This window comes from Protopterus annectens, chromosome 1.part1 (genome assembly GCF_019279795.1).
Source record: "Protopterus annectens isolate FY-2018-M chromosome 1.part1, PAN1.0, whole genome shotgun sequence".
Lineage (NCBI taxonomy): Eukaryota > Metazoa > Chordata > Ceratodontiformes > Protopteridae > Protopterus > Protopterus annectens.
This window is the reverse complement of record NC_056726.1, coordinates 419,915,521-419,929,980: the sequence shown is the minus strand read 5'-3', so window position 1 is coordinate 419,929,980 and position 14,460 is coordinate 419,915,521. Positions and strand designations below refer to the sequence as shown.

General features: G+C 43.0%; 1 protein-coding gene across 1 annotated transcript in view; it reads right to left on the bottom strand.

Annotated features, from left to right (window-relative positions):
* ARFGEF3 (ARFGEF family member 3) overlaps nt 1-14,460 on the bottom strand; it is a 2,280,599-nt gene that overhangs the window by 455,201 nt on the left and 1,810,938 nt on the right. The window lies entirely within an intron of this gene.

Genomic DNA, 14,460 nt, shown 5'->3' with positions numbered 1-14,460 from the left:
CTTGGTAGAAAACATAAAAAAAATACATAAAATAATAAGCTTGCATGATTGACAGACAAACTGCAATCTTTGAACAACCCTGAATAAGCACACATACTAGACAAAGAAACAGTAAATGCAAGACAGCTTCACTTGCAATGACAATTTGGAACTCATTAAAATATATTAAATATACGGAAAATAACTAACGCACCCCGTTATATTATTTTACATTTGCATACAGGGATGAAAATTCTACTGTGCAAGGAATTGGCCAGAGATATACTTAGTGGGAGTGGACAAGCATTGTTTCCTGAAAGGTGAATCCAGTGTACCTCAATGTGATTTTCAGTACAGTATACACTAAATTTTAGAAATGTGTATGTTATCAGTTGCATAATAAGATGTCTGATACGGATACTTATGGGAAATCTCTCTATAATTACACTGTCATGAAAAAAGATAGTCAGGCTCTATGAAGTCATTCCTCTGACTGTGCATAAATGCAAGCAAGTGACCAGCAACATTTTCTTCAGAAATAGCTTTGCCCACAAGTGAAAAAATAGAAAATACCATTTGCTTTTACTAATACATTTGGTAAATTATGAGTTATTATTCTGCAGACTCCACTTAACTACCCCCACTCAAAAAAGACATGTAAGAAAATCACAAATGCCACCAGTATTTGGTCATCTCTATATCTATGCTTTGGCCACAGTTCTGGAAATGACTCTGTCGAAATACTATCTCTACTGTTACAAAGCCTTTAAAAGTTGTAGACAGCTTTGGTTCTCAGCCATGACTGGAAGCTGTGGACTGTTTCAGCTATTCAAAAGACTTATTGATGAACTAATTTTCAGAAACTTATTTTCTGCTCCACTCAGTGACCAAAGCCATCGTTTTTTATGTATTCATCTTATACACTTCTTTACATAATCTACATGCATACTTATAATTGTAATGGACAGCTGAAAATTGTTATCATCACTGATTTTTTACAATGAGGAGGTAGGGGAGGAAGATATAACACAGTTTTAGAAAAGAATAGGAATGGCAAGCATGTTTAAATGCTGCACCATATCCTGGAGTAAATGGTCATGTCAATGTAAAGTGGGTTTCAAAATGGGAGACTGGTGTTTTTAAATTACATTTCTGGATATCTTAGACATTTAAAGGCTTTCAGTGAATTTTGTTTCATGCTGATGAAGTCTTACAGCAAATAAGATGAAAGCACATAATTTGGTATTATATAACTTTTTTTTATTTTTCTTGGTCTCAGTGGTTTTGATTATTTAACTTTTAATTTTATCTATTCCGTGGTGGTGCAGCGGTGGCGTTGTTGCCTCACAGCAAGAGGTTCTCCCGTTCGATTCTCGGCTTGGGTTGGGAGTGCTTTCTGTGTGGAGTCTGCATGTCCTCCCCGCGGTCGAGTAGGCGTTCGAAAGACATGCGTTGAATGGGCGTGCCTTCGTTGAAGGTTGGGCATCGGGCTGGCAACTCGACACCATAAAAACCAACTGCCAATCATTAGCGGACTGGAGTTCCACTGTGGCAACCCCTAACTGGGAAAAGCCGCAAGACAAACAAAAACATTTTATCTCTCACTGTTTGATTATTTCCACATTTGATTTTATTTATATATCCTACCTTCCCCCACAGTCCCATTTTGTTCTCTGGTTAACATGTCTGTGCAACAACTAGATTCCACAACTGTACTTTTCAGACTATTCTATTCCAAATATAGAACTAGGTAGGCCCCCAACTTCTCACAAAGTCAAACCCACGATGCTTATTTTTAACACCTGGTGAGTAAAGGTTCCTATACTGCAATAAGAAACATGGTATCAGGAGCCATCATGTATGCAGCAGCCAGTTAGTCCTCAGCAACACTGCCCTATCCTAGAGTGCTGACCTCTCTTATGCTGCTCAGCCTGGTAAATAATGAGCAGTGGCTTGAGGATGTGACCACCCACAGCTAACAGCAGCCCACCTTCTAGTCCTCCTACACGCTCAGCCTGGCAGTCTTGTTATGAACTCTGGTCACTATTAGAGTTGAAGAGCTCTGCCCAGCATGGGTATGTACAATCTCTCTGCATGCACTGTTAAGCACCAAAGCTGCTAATCAAACTCACGTCAGCTGGACTTTATCCATCTGTGCCTCCAGTGCAGGTAATTTATTTACTTGTTATTAACACTATTCAAATGCTTAATGTCTAAGCATTGTACATGATAAAAATAAACAAAACATCATTATAACATGTACAGGCAAAATTTAAAAGCATGGATTTTAAAAGCAGCCTTCAAAATTAAATACTGTTCATCAGACAAAAGGTTGAGAGAAACTCACCTAAACAGATGATATTCAAGGGATCTCCTTTTGTTGTAAGCTTGAGTCAGAGAAGGTAGGTGATTCTAGGTGACAAAGCATACCTCTCAAGTGTACCTCATTACGAGGAACGTACCTCATTTGGGGTCTTAAAAAGTGCATGTTCCACGAAATTCCTCAAAGTTCCACATTGAAAGAATCTGTCACACATTCAGTGTTAGGAATTTGTTAAGTGAAACCATGGTAAATTGAAACTATTCATATTAATTCATTAAAGGATCTTCTGTATAAGTAAAACCAGCATATTTTAACCATCCTATGACCTTCCTAGTTGAAGTTGTTAGTACGCCATTAGTATGTGTTCCACATATTGCCCATTTGTTCCACAATATGAAGGCGAGTGTTCCTCATTTTGGCAATGGAAGGTTGAGAGCTATGTGACAAAGGCAAAGTGCATAAAAGATGAATGCTGATAGCATTTAAGCCAGGTCCTTGAAAGTACAGTTGTGTACACCTACCATAAATGTAGATGTTCGAGTGTCTTCACTGTTGCAGTCATGACTGTAGGGTTCTCCCCTGCCGGCAGGCAGCCCTCGGTCGGCCAGAATCCCAAAGTCTGGGTCCGGCGTCGGCTGTTCAACCATGCTCCTTGACGTCAGAGCGCCAGGTGTATAGCTGACAGCCAACGCCATCTTCTCCAGTTTTTCTTGCCCCAGATGTCAGGAGTCCCAAAATGAAAAAGGTCCCATAACCTTTGCAAATACACCTCAGAAGAATGGTGAAAAAAGGAAATACACAAAAGTAAAAATAAGAGGGGACAGGAGGGAGGGAAACCCAGACTGCAACAGTGAAGACACTCGAACATCTACATTTATGGTAGGTGTACACAACTGTACTACGTTCATCGTGTTTCACTGTTGCAGTCATGACTGTAGGGTAGAATCCCAAAGCTGAAAGAAAGGGAGGTGGTCATAAAGAAGAAGGGGCGGCTAAAAGGCCCTGCAAGACTGCAGAGGCAAAGCCTGCCATAGACTTAGAGTAGAGAAGTAGATTGTAGTGCTTAGAAAAGGTATGCACTGAACTCCAAGTTGCAGCTTCCAAAATGTCTTTAGTAGGAACTCCCCTGAGGAAGGCTGCAGAAGTGGCAGCAGCTCTGGTGGAATGAGTCCGTATACTCCCTGGGATTTGCTTTCCATGGTGTGAATAACAAAATCTGATTCCATGAGCAATCCATTTAGAAATGGTCTGTTTTGAAATGGCTTTACCTTGGGAACTTGAAGCATAAGAAACAAACAATTATTCTGATTTTCTGATGTCCTTGGTTCTGTTCAGGTAAAAACGTAGTTGTCTGTGTACATCCAAGGAATGCAAGATCCTTTCCCCTTTATTTTGAGGAGTGGGGAAAAAGGTTAGCAAGTGGATAGTTTGATTTAAAGCCACTTTGGAAACCACCTTAGGCATGAAGGTAGGATTAGTCCTCAAAGATACCCTGTCTTGATGAAAAATAATATAAGGTTCCACAGCCATAAGAGCTTGTAACTCTGAAACTCTCCTGGCAGAGGTTAGTGCTAACAGGATAGCTGTCTTCCAAGATGAAAACTTGATGTCAGAAGAGGCAGTAGGCTCAAAAGGAGGCAAGGTTAGTTTTTCCAAAACATAGTTGAGAACCCAAGCAGGAATGGGAGGAGATCTAGGAGGTCTTAAGTTCTTAGCTCCTCTGAGAAACTGTCTCATGAGCTGGTGGGAAAAGATGGGAGGGTCTGTATTATAATGAGCAGAAATAGCAGAGGCATGTATCTTAATGGAAGAGAAAGAGAGACCCTTATGTAAGAGATCTGTCAGGTAAAGTAAAATTAAAGTAATGTTAGGAAGAAGAGGATCAGAATCCTGAGCCTGCATCCAGGAACAAAATCTTTTCCATTTTCCTGCATAAGATTTTCTAGTGCTAGGACGTCTGGCTTCTAAAATGACATCCATAACCTGCTTGGGTAGGAAAGAAGAAATCAAAGGCCCTGGATTAACCAGGCCGCCAGGCTGAGAGTTCTGACATGAGAGTGTAGAACCTGACCCTGATGTTGGGACAGAAGGTTCGGAGACTGAGGTAAAATCCAAGGGGGCTCCAGGCATAGGCTTTTTAGAGTTGGATACCAAAACTGCCGAGGCCAATTTGGAGCCAGCAAGATTATCATCTTGGGCTTGTCCTGTTTTATCTTCAATAAAACCCGTGGAAGAAGAGGAAGAGGCGGAAAGGCATATCCTGAGAGGTTCCTCCAGCTGAATAACAGGGCATCCACTTTCCAAGCTTCTCTGTGGAAAGTCCTGGTGCAAAAATTCTGTAGTTGATGATTGAGATGGGATGCAAAGAGGTCTATGTGAGGACATCCCCAGACTGCTGTTATCATCCTGAATATTATGGTGTCCAGCATCCACTCGTGTGGATCCGAAAGGTTTCTGCTCAGACTGTCTGCCAGGAAGTTTTGTTTCCCTGGTAGAAACTGAGCTTGAAGATCCAGATTGCAAGCTAGAGCTGTGTTCCATAGATCCATGGCTAGTCTGCAAATGGGGTAGGAATGAGATCCCCCTTGCTTGTTTATGTACCACATAACTGTGGTGTTGTCCGTCTGTATTAGTAGTTGTCCTGGTTGTAAGAGATTCCTGAAGGCCAATAGAGCTTTCTGAACGGCTAACGTTTCCTTTAAGTTGATATGCAGGTGCTTCTGATCCTTTGTCCAAAGGCCCTGCAGACAATTGCCCTGAAAATGGGCTCCCCATGCATAATCCGAGGCGTCCGTGGTTAGAATCTGAGTGGCAGGAGGCAGACGGAAAGGTTTCCCTTTGTTTAGAGCACATGCCCTGGACCATCAAAGAAATTCCTTTTGAAGGCAAGGAAGGATGGAGATCAGTATGTCTAAACTGTGGCAATGCTGAGACCATACACTTTTTAGGTACCACTGTAATTTCCTCATGTGTAGTCTTGCATATGATACGAAAAGGATGCAGGAGGCCATGTAACCCAAAGCCTGCAGGAATTTCCTTGCAGATAGTTGAGTTAAAGTTGCCAAGGTTCTGAAAGTTGAAGCCAGCTGTAATTGTTTTTCGGATGTCAGAAATGCCATCTGGGTTGTGGTGTTTAGAAGTGCACCCAGACAACTTATCTGTTGTGATGGTGTCAAATTTGACTTTTTTATGTTTACAGAGAATCCCAGGAACTTGAGGAGGTTCTGTACAAATTCTAGATGCTGGAGTAAGACATCCTTGCTGTCTGCCTGAATTAGACAATCGTCCAGATAAGGGTAAATTTGAATTCCCTTGAGTCTGCAGTAAGCTACTACTGGAGCCAGGCATTTGGTGAAGATCCTGGGTGCAGTAGACAATCCAAAGGGCAGTGCAGAGAATTGAAAGTGCCTCGATCCGGCCTTGAACCTGAGGTATTTTCTGCGATCCTGCCTGATGGGAATGTGTAAATATGCCTCCTTTAAATCCAAAGTTACCATCCATGCATCTCTGGACAGCATTGGAAGTAGCTGCTGTAGAGTAAGCATCTTGAATTTTGGAATCTCTAGAAAGGTGTTCAAGACCGACAGATCCAGAATGGGTCTCCATGAGTTTGCTTCCTTGGGACTAGAAAGAGCCTTGAGTAAAAAACCTTTTCCCATCTCTGAAAGTGGAACCAGTTCTATGGCATTCATAGCCAAAAGAGCTTCCACCTGGTTTAAGGCCTCCGTCCATTGATGTTTTGGAAGGTCTGGCCATCCGCTTGGCCTTGGCAAGGTATGAAAATGGAATTTGTAACCTCTTAAAACCACATCCAAAACCCACTTGTCTTGGGTTATTTGAGTCCAATTTTGATAAAAAGAGAGAGTTTTCCTCCGAGAGGGGCTTCCAGGCAAGAAGTTCCTGTAGCCCAACAGAGGGAGTCATTGAGTTTGTTTCCTTTGAGTTTGTGACCTGTCCTCTCCTCCCCTAGGGGTGGAAGCAGTCCACTGTCTTGGTCTATAAGAAGCTTGTGTTTGAGGCCTTCCTCTGGAGCCTGTCTGAAGTGGGAAAGGACCAATTTTTTGAAGGCCAATTCCTGCTAAATCTAGGTGGCTGTACTTGTAAGAAATCTTTAACTGTTTGCATGGATTTCGCCTTATCCTCCATCTTTTTAATCACCTCTTCAGCTTTTGATCCAAACAAAACATTATGCTGAACAGGAGCATCCAATAATTTAGCCTTTACTTGTTCAGGCAAATTTTGTTCCTTTAGCAATGCATGCCTTCTAATAACTGTGCCAGAGGCCGCAGCCCAACAAGAAGCCTCCAAGGCATCAAATCCACAGTGTAAACCATGCTTCCTAACTTGTTCAGTGGCATGCAATAAGTCATGTAATTCCTTATCATCTGCACAGGCAGAAATGGAAGAAAGCTTTTGTTTTAAAACAGACAAGAGAAATTGCTGGTATTTAAGCATATGAAACTGACAGTTTAAAGCCCTAATGGACAAAGTAAGTGTACACCTTTTTGCCCCATCTTTCTAAGGATCGAGAATCCTTTTCAGTAGGAATAGGATTTTTGGCAGAAGCAGCCTTAACTCCCTTAGGACCCTGAGAAATGGTTTCAGGGTCAGCAGAAGGGTTCCTGTATAAAAACTGATGGGAATCAGGAACCCTGTAATATCTATCAGGCTTAACAGGAGCAGGAGGAAAAGAGTCAGGGGTTAAGTTAGCCTCCAAAAAGGCATCGTCCACAATATCCAAAACAGGAGGAATAGCCAGGGGTCTATGTTGGGGAAGATGAAGAAAATCCCTCAGTCTTTTCTTAGATTCCGAATACTCCTGTCCTTCCCAATGGAAATGTTCCCTCATTTCATGCAAAGTTTGCCCAAAAGAGAAATCCTCAGGGGGAGAAGCTGAAGGAATGGATTCTTCAGCATCAGAATCCTCATAAGGAGGGAAATAATATTCCTGATCAGAAGAAGAAACTGAGGAAACAGAAGCCTGATCAGAGGAATCATAATAAACATCCTGCCTTGGCCTTTTATCTGGAGGGGGATGTGAACCCCTAATCATAGTAAGTAAATCCTCCGCCATCTTGAGTAACTGTTTCTGTGACTTGGGAGCTGGTTCAGAGGAGGCCTGTGTTGTAGTCTTTGATTTAGAAGGAGTCTTTGCCTTTGTCTTTGGCTTTGCCTTTATTAGAAGCTGAGTAGGCCTGAAAACCCCTTCGGAAGCCGGTACCTGCACAGCGGCTCCGGACCCATCCGAAGGAGCATTGTCCGAAGGTCCTGCAACAGAAATATTTAAAAGCCTGGTTGGCTCCTTATGAGAGTCCGTTTTGGCCGTCGGTTCTGAAATGGCTGACGACATGGGCTGCAAAAGTGCCTCACTGACGACGGCCGAACCTGAAGCTGGCTCCGCTTGTGCACTATCATCAGATTTGGACCTCGGAGGCCTGTCTTTATCCTTGCGACGTTTGTGAACTCCGGTAGCCGAAACCATATCCGACGACATTTTGTAGTTAAAAAACCTACCGAAGTAATGAAAAGCAAAATCGTACCTTCGCTTAATTGTACGTTGATTGAATCTAGCACAAAACCGACAACTAGCTACGTCGTGGTCAGGGCCTAAGCAAGGAATACAGTAAGAATGAAAATCCTTATGAGGTATTTGCTTCCCACATGAAATGCAATTATTAACTTTTTCTGACATCGGAGTGGAGCAAGAAAAAAGTTTCCCCAACGGGGTACTTAGCTTTGAGTGGAGAAGAAAATCTTCGGACTGAAGTATATCAGAAAAAATAGTCAGGAGTCAGCCGACCGGCACTTGCGAACTGTTATCACCGCACGGCACGAAAGACTGGAGAAGATGGCGTCGGCTGTCAGCTTTATACTCCTGACGCTCTGACGTCAAGGAGCATGGTTGAACAGCCGACGCCGGACCCAGACTTTGGAATTCTGGCCGACCGAGGGCTGCCTGCCGGCAGGGGAGAACCCTACAGTCATGACTGCAACAGTGAAACACGATGAACATCAGCCAGTTAATGACTTAAAGAGACCTGACAAGGATATAGGGAACCAATGACTCTTTCAAATAAGTACATGCCAGACCATGTAGGGCTTGATAACTCAATAATAAGACTGATATGGCAGTAACAAGCAGTCAATTCAGGTCCTGTAGGATAGCAGTAATATTTAAAAACAGAAATACCCACCAAAAACACTGGTGCAGAATTCTGAGATGGAGTTAAGTTCTGGATCTGCTACAGCAAGAACTGCCTGGAGGGGCCTTCAATTAGGCAGAAAGTATGTGTGTGTGTGTGTGGGGGGGGGGGGGTTGTGCTCATGCTGGAGCACTTTATGTGCAAGTATTAACCCTGCATAACCAAGGGCACTCACAATATCCTGCTCCTGCATCTTCATGTTCCCCTGTCTTCATTAATGAAGGTTACCATCAGGAAGTGTGGCTTGGTGAGTCATACATCCACCTCCCCAAGTCATCTTCCCCAAAAGGAATTATTATACACATTCTGCCCTGCCCTGCCATCTCCTCCAGGATGGGTCTGCCCATTATCCCCTTCCAATGCTGTCAAGTGTTCAAGTAACTAATCGATCTCGGGTTCCCCAAGCTGTAGTCAGGGTTTTATCCATCTGGGACACCAGTGCTGGCTCTACTGTCTCAATCATCTTACCAAACAAAATAAAGATTAGATGCTGAGATAATTTTCCAGACAGTCCAGATTCAATAATCATTTTTTGTAAATTGGAGTAATTAGATGTTTAAAATTGATGGAAAAAATCTCACAAACAACTGGGAGAGTGACTGGTCCCAGTACATCCAGGCAAGATTTTACTACCCTAGATGAACCACTATCCAGCCTACAGCGAGCTGAATCTAATGACAAATCCATTTTAATGATCTGTTCATAACCAATATACATGAACTAAACCAAACTAAAATTTGGCATTTCGTGCAAAGCAGTACTGACATTCTCAATGACTATGCTACTGGAGAAAGAATTTCTGACTTTAGGAGCTTTATCAGCACACTTATGGGGGAAGAACAAATTATCCGACAGGTAACATGAGCTGGGCTGCACAGCCAGTCCACCACTCATAAGAACATAGCTGAACAAAAAAAATGCCTTCTTACGTACATGACTGTATGCAGTATAATTCTCATCCAGACTAAGTCTGTCTTAAAGCAGGTCACTCCTATGTCACTGTTCCATCCTTTATGCAGTCCCACTTCATGTTCTAGAGCTCATGACAAACTGTGGTGCTCATGGTGAGTAGTAAATCTTGTACATATACAAGCTGGATTCATGACTTCTAGCATACCAGTAACAGCACCATTATATGTCACCACTACAAAATCTGGGTAATACAGCAATGCTAGAACTAAGCAGTTGATTAGGGTTAGGCAAGAAGACATCAATACTGATGACATGTAAATCCATGAAACTGACAAGCTCCATATAGGATGACATTACCATTGGGAATCCCAATCCAAAATGAACCATGTAATGGTCTATCTAAAAAAAAACAGCTCCTCCACCGGATCTCCACTTTCCAGATCAAGTTGTAAGACTGACTTCAAGTAGTATATAAATTTATGGGTAGCAGAAGTTAACTACTACTGTGATGCCAAGACTATCAAAAAAACTAAGTTGTTCCAGGGTGAGTTCATAATGTTTGGTCATCAACACAGGCATTAAAGACCGTGAATAGCAGAGGGATTCATTAAAGAGAATGAGTATTCAGCTCCTGTAGAAAAATCTGAAGGTAACCAGTGGACAACAAAGAGGATATTGCCAGATCATGGGTCGTTTTCTTGCATAAATAACTGGAGGAACAGTTACAGCAAGATGAGATCCACTATAAATATTCAGTCAGGTCTCCATGGTAGAAGTCACATTGACTACATGCTACATGGAGCAAGTAGAATATAATACCCATTTTGTTCCTAAATGACCCAGCATTAACCAGCACAGCTAAAGTCAAGGCATTAGTGGAGCATATTGTGCCTAAAGGTGAGATGTAATAGCTGGGTGCCTAAGTTACTGATAATAAGCAGGGATGACCTTACTGGGGTGGTGTGCAGCAGCTGGTCATTCTCATCCCAGCCTAAATGCCAGGTCATTGCATGCAGTGTACCACCCACACATATCCTCTGCTGAATAACTTTTTTGCAATCTTCAGTCTTCTACCAATCAAGAAGATCTGAAGATCCAAAACTGGTCAAAAGGTTGGACAGTTTAAAATAAGTTTGGGGGGGGGGCTAAGGTACTGGGAGCAGATCACAACTTTAAAGTAAAAAGTAATTCTGTAACAAACTTCAAAAACAGTAACTACAACTATAACCTGCCTTTGACTTTAGAAAATTACAACAGACAAATGCATGCATGAATAAAACTAGTAAAACTTGGAAAAAGAGCAGCTGGTAAACAAGTTAACTTTCAATGCAAAATAACCTCGTTAAAATGCTTCCAAAATAAATGATTACAATAGCTGATAATGAAAATTTACAGTATGGTAAAACAGAAAAAGAAGTTATGTACTCACCATAACGTTCCATGTGAGTTGTTCATCTCACCTTCATTCTTACTGATGGGTCCGGAGCCGATCCTCGGCTCTGACTTGGCCAACTGTAAAAGCTCGAGGTCTTCAACTAGCTCTAGGCCAACTCCCTATCCCGTGATGCACCTTGTGCTTCCCTCAGATCTTGTTTGCTGCCAATAGGCTACATACCACTAGTAATGTGCTAATATTGGAAACTGCATAAGAGACAGTAACACCATGGTATAAATTAATTCTTGGTCCTCAAGAAGCCTGGAAGGGGGTTGGAGGGTAGGACCTAAGAATGAAGGCGAGATGAACAGCTCACATGCAACGTTATGGTGAGTACATAACTTCTTTATGTGAAGTTATTCTATCTTGCCATACATTCTTACTGATAGGTAGTGTCCCAAGCACCATCTTTCTCTGGTGGCTCACGGGAGAATAGTGGAACCAAAGGAAGCCCTGTGCCTGGAGGCCTTGTCAGCTTTGTAATGAGTGATGAAGGTATGAAGCCTTGACCAAGCAGCTGCTGCACAAATAGTATCTAATGGTAATTTAGCCATAAAGGCTAATGAAGTAGATACAGCTCTAGTAGAGTGGGCCTTTATTTTCTGTTGTAACGGCGTATTCACTGAACTGTAAGTGAAGGATATACAATCTGATAACCATTTTGATAAAGTGGTTTTCGCCATTGGAGTGCCTTGTTTAGACTCTGAAAAGGAAACAAAGAGCTGATCTGTTTTCCCGATATGTTTGAGCCTGTCTAAATATAATCGAAGTTGTCTGTGTACATCAAGTTTGTGCAGCATATGTTCCTCATTAGTGCATTTAGGGAAGAATACAGGCAATTCAATAGACTGGTTGAGATTTGTCTCTGAGCAAACTTTAGGTAAGAATGAAGGATTCGTCTTGAGTAAGAGTCTGTCATTATGGAAAATCAAATAAGGGGGTTTAATGGACAAGACCTGTAACTCTGAAACCCTCAGAGCAGAAGTAATAGCTATTAAAAATATGGTTTTCCATGATAGATATTTCAAGTCACAAGATGTGGTTGCTTTAAAGGGGGGCAGAATTATATGGAAAAGAACAAAATTTAGGTTCCATGGCATAACTGGAGCTTTGATGGGTGGTCTCAAATGGACAAAGGCTTTGGAGCATCTATGTGACATAATATTAGACCCCTGGTCACCTAGATGAAAGTTAGCAATCGCTGCCAGTTGAACTCTAATGGTTGCTGCCACTGCCCCTTCATTGAAAAGTTTAGTCAAAAATACAGAATGGATGAAATTGAAGCCAGGTACGGATCAATATTGTTCTGAAGCGCCCATACAGAAAACCTTTTCCATTTACTAAGATATAGCTTCCTGGTAGATAATTTATGAGAGGATGTCAAAATATATTGAGCTGCAGCTGATAGACTGTGAATACTGGCTATGTTTGGAAATGGAGCAGCCAAGCTGTCATTCTGAGGAACTGAAGAGAAGGGTGGAGAGCCCCTGATGAATGAGTCAGATCATCTGGCACTGGGTCCAGAATCCAAGGTTCTTCCAATAGATGAGGCTGGAGGAAGGGGAACCAAATATGACGAGGCCAGTAGGGGCTATTAGAATGATGGTCCTTCCCAGAGCCTTGCCTTTCTGTAAAACTTTGGGTATCAGAGAAAAAGGAGGGGAAGGCATACAGGAGACACAGGGGCCAAATGAGTACAAGTGCATCCCTTGAGGCATCCCCCTGAGGGGGGGGGGGATTAGGGCACAGTAGCTGCTGCATTTCATGTTTGTCGGAGTTGCAAAGAGATCGCAGCAAGGCTGGTCCCATCTGCGGAATATCCTTCCTGCTAATTCTTCTTTTAGGGACCACTCATGAGGCAACAGAATCGCCCTGCTCAGCTTGTCTGCTATCACACTGGATCTCCCCGGGATGTGCATTGCTATGAGAAAGCGCTGGGTAGAAGTTGCCCATTGCCATACTCTTAGGGCCTCTCGACACAGGGGGTAAGATCTGGTTCCTCCTTGTTTATGTACCAGACCACTGAAATATTGTCTGTCTGAACTGAAATAGTTCCCGGAGGGAGAGAGTCTTGAAAGGACTGCAACACTAGAAGTACCGCTCTCATCTCCAGAACACTGATATGCAGGTGAGCCTCATATCTGTTCCATGTGCCTTGGCTGTTCTTCCGTAATAATGCCCTCCCAGCCTATCAGGGAGGCATCCGTGATCACTGTGGCTATGGGAGTGGGTAGAACAAAAGGGCGACCTAGAGTTACTTGGTGAGATGTCAGCCACCACTGAAGGTCCTTCTTGCAGGAATTCGTTATAAGGATTTTGTGTGACATTGGGTGTTCTTGAAATGACCATTGCATGAACAGGAGACACTGTAGTATATATGCATCTGACCCAAAGGAATCGCAATGATGGTTGCCGCTATTGTCCCTAGCAATTTGAGTACCATTGACACAGGGGCTTTCTCTCTCAGAAGCAGGTCCAGAACCTGATTTCGTAGAACACAAACTCTTTCTGGTGGAAGGTTTAAGGTCATAGTAATGGCATTTAGCTCTGCTCCCATAAAAACGGTATGTTGTGATGGCGACAAGGCAGATTTTCCTGAATTTACAGTAATCCCCAACTGACTGCAGAGGTTCAAAGTTGTGTCCCTTGCTTGTATGAGTTGATGCCTGGTGGTGGCAGTGAGGATCCAGTTGTCTAGGTATGGAAACACCTGGAATCCCAAATGTCGTGACTACTGCCATGCATTTGGTGAAGACTCTGAGGGCTGTAGTGAGACCAAAGGGCAGAGCACGAAATTGATAATGACTGGCTCCCAGCTGAATTCTGGATGGCCCGTCCATTTTTAAGTGGTAGTACGCATCCTGGAGATCTATCAAGCACATCCAATGGTCTTTCCCTAAAAAGGGAAGAACTGACTGTAGCGTGACCATCTGGAAGCTTGTCTTTCTTGTTGACTTGTTTAGTCTGCTGAGATCCAAAATGGGCCTCCAGTTCCCTGTTTTCTTTGGAACTAAAAAGAACCTTGAGTAAGTTTCAGATCCTCTTTGGTTGGTGGGAATGGCTGAATGACTCTTTTTCCAGCAACCTTTGAATCTCTGAGGCTGCCTGTTCCTGTGACTGGGTGGAATGTCCGGGATTTTCCTTATGGGGGAGGGGGGGGGTTGGCAAAGGGAATTGAGTTTCCTCTGGATATGATGCTTTGTACTCAGCTGTCTTTTTTGTTATTTTTAGCCAGACGTCTGGGTACAAAGAGAAGCCTCCCCTGACTGCCTCCAGAGATGGACAGACGGGCCTCCTTGCAGCAGTGCTGACAAGGCTTGCCAAAGAACTGGTCTCTTGTTGCCCTGGTTCTGCGGACCCCCTCTGCCGCATGGGCAGTGTCTTCCATTGTTACCCCCTCCTCTGCCTCTAGAGGGGGGTTCACCAAAAGTGTCCTGGAAAAGCTCCTTGAGTTTTATGGAACCACATCTTTCCTCCCTTCTGACCTTTGGGGTAATGTCTGGTAGGGGTAGAAAAGCGGATTCTGATGGCAGACAAGAGTCTTTCTGTCCTGTTGACTCCTAGTATTTCCTTCATTTGGGTCCAAAAAGGTATTAGCCATCAAAAGG